Here is a 2,439-nt window from a genome sequence, read left to right as displayed (position 1 = left end):
TTCATTTTCTTAAGATGAATCCCCTTGTTCTTTTATAGTCTCAGATTATGAATCTGTCCAAGTTTTGTATATTCTTTCAGCCAATTGCTTCAATATCAAAATTCAGTGAATTTTTAAAATAATTACAAGCGTGCGCGCACACACACAAAGTGTTTTGGCATTTGATTTTTGATCTTCCATATTTATTCAGTTCCCCTTCCCCATCATTTTTCTAGAACAAAAGCACCACCCCCCCGGGCCAAATGGCACAAAGGAAGGTGTTGTCACATTTTAGGGAGTTAATGGGGCAGTGGGGACTGATGACCAGGCATAGGGTATCAGGAAAGACTTCACAGAATGAGCACCAACCGTCACACCAGCCCTAGGGTATCAGTATTCCCACTGTGCAGGTCAGAGAAGTTATGAGGGGGAACAAGGTCACACAGCTAAGAGTGAGAACCAAAGATATTTTCTCTCTGCTTGGCTCATTGGTAGATGTCCACATAATTCTACTCAAGTACTAAATACCAGGGTTTGGGGGAGCTGTGGGCTTCAGTGTAGACATGGCCAAGTCCAAGAACCACAGCATGCATGACCATTCCACGAAAATGGCATAGAAATGGTATCAAGAAACCCTGGTCACAAAGATACAAATCTCTTAAGGGGCATAGACCCCAAGTTCCCGAGGAACTTGTGCTTTGCCAAGAAGCACAACAAGAAGGGCCTGAAGAAGATGCAAGCCCACAACACCAAGACCATGAGTGCCCATGCCAAGGCTGTCCGAGCCCTCATCAAGCCCAAGGAGGTCAAGCCCCGGATCTCAAAGGGTGGCAGCCACAAGCTCGACTTGCCTACATCGCTCACCACAAACTTGGGAAACATGCTCATGCCCACATTGCCAAGCGTCTCGGGCTCTGCCGGCCAAAGTCCAAGGCCAAGGCTCAACCCAAGGCCCAGGAGGCAGCTGTGGCTCAGGCTCCAAAAGGTGCCCAGGCCCCCAGGAAGTTTCCAAGTATAGAGTCTCTGTCTGCCAATGTGAGGATGCAAGGACTGGTATGACCCCTAGGCTTCTGGCTCTCTGGGGCTGGTGTCCTCCTGTGTATTTGTACAAATAAACCTGTGGCAGGATCTGTCAAAAAACAACAACAACAGGGGCGCCTGGGTGGCACAGCGGTTAAGCGTCTGCCTTCAGCTCAGGGCGTGATCCCGGCATTGTGGGATCGAGCCCCACATCGGGCTCCTCCGCTGGAAGCCTGCTTCTTCCTCTCCCACTCCCCCTGCTTGTGTTCCCTCTCTCGCTGGCTGTCTCTATCTCTGTCAAATAAATAAAAAATAAAAATAAAATCTTTAAAAAACAAAACAAAACAAAAAACAAAACAACAACAACAACAACAACAACAGCAAAATACCGGGGTTTGGATCTGGGTCTGTCTGAAACCCAACACAATGCCTTTCCCACCACAGAATGCTGCCTTCCTTTTTCTTGAATGATCGGTTTTGGGTTTTGTTTTGTTTTGTTTTGTTTTAACTTTTTAGGAATGCTTTAACTAAAACAAAGCACCCTAGAACAGTCCCTGGCACAGCAAGGGACTCGGCAGGGACTCTCCTTGTTAGTCGCCGTGAGGCCTTGGGAAGCACCTCACTTTCTAGGTTCCTGTCTCCTCATAGGGGAACAAGGCTGTGGGATGCGGGCTGAGTTCAGGCGAGGGGTCACAAACCCAGGTGCATCTGGACGTGCTGTGCGTAAGTGAAGGGTAGGGATTTGGGCCTCTGGAAGCACAAGGAATGGTTGCCTCTCAGTTTTTCCCATGTAGGAATGGGGCCAGAGTGGCCAGAGCCTCAAGAAAATCTCTCAAACTTTATTTTTATCTGAAATCTCCTGATTTGCAAATGTTGACAATAAATGGAGAAACAAAAACACTGTGCAGGCCACCCAAAGTTGTGTCCATCGCGGGGACCCAGCTGGCCACCAGTTTGCAACATGGGGATGACATGACATCGAAAGCCTCTTCTAGCTCTAGAATTCGGCAGTTCAGTGGAGCTTGCGTGTTTCTGCCCTTGTGAAGTGGCCCACACGATAGGAAGAATAAAACCTAGGTGTCTTCTGGCTTTGAGGTGACGCTGGTGAAGGCTGGGCCTTGTCACAGGTGACAGACGTCCTCGAGCTGATGGATTTTTCTGTGTCTTGGCAAAACGCCCATAGCCAAGCTCCTCCATTCATGTTTAACATGGCTACCCCACCTCTTGCTCCTGTCCCTCTGAAAACTACCCCTGTCATCCCCCAGTGCCTTCAGGTGTGTAAATCGGGGACTTTCCCTTCCATCCTGGGCGGAAAAGATACACTGTCACAAAGCAGACACGTGCAGTAAAGTCTCGGTTACAGAAGAAGGTGACGTTCTGGAAATATTTTGTAAAAAAAAAAAAAATGTGTAAGTATGAGAAGGGTCATCAGATAATATC

General features: G+C 48.1%; 1 pseudogene; it reads left to right on the top strand.

Annotated features, from left to right (window-relative positions):
* The first annotated feature begins 343 nt into the window (after positions 1–343).
* Positions 344–1,152, top strand: LOC103679788 (annotated as a pseudogene).
* The last annotated feature ends 1,287 nt before the right edge of the window (positions 1,153–2,439 follow it).

The sequence above is a fragment of the Ursus maritimus genome, unplaced genomic scaffold (assembly GCF_017311325.1).
Source record: "Ursus maritimus isolate PB19 unplaced genomic scaffold, ASM1731132v1 scaffold_186, whole genome shotgun sequence".
Lineage (NCBI taxonomy): Eukaryota > Metazoa > Chordata > Mammalia > Carnivora > Ursidae > Ursus > Ursus maritimus.
This window is presented reverse-complemented; position numbering and strand designations above follow the sequence as displayed.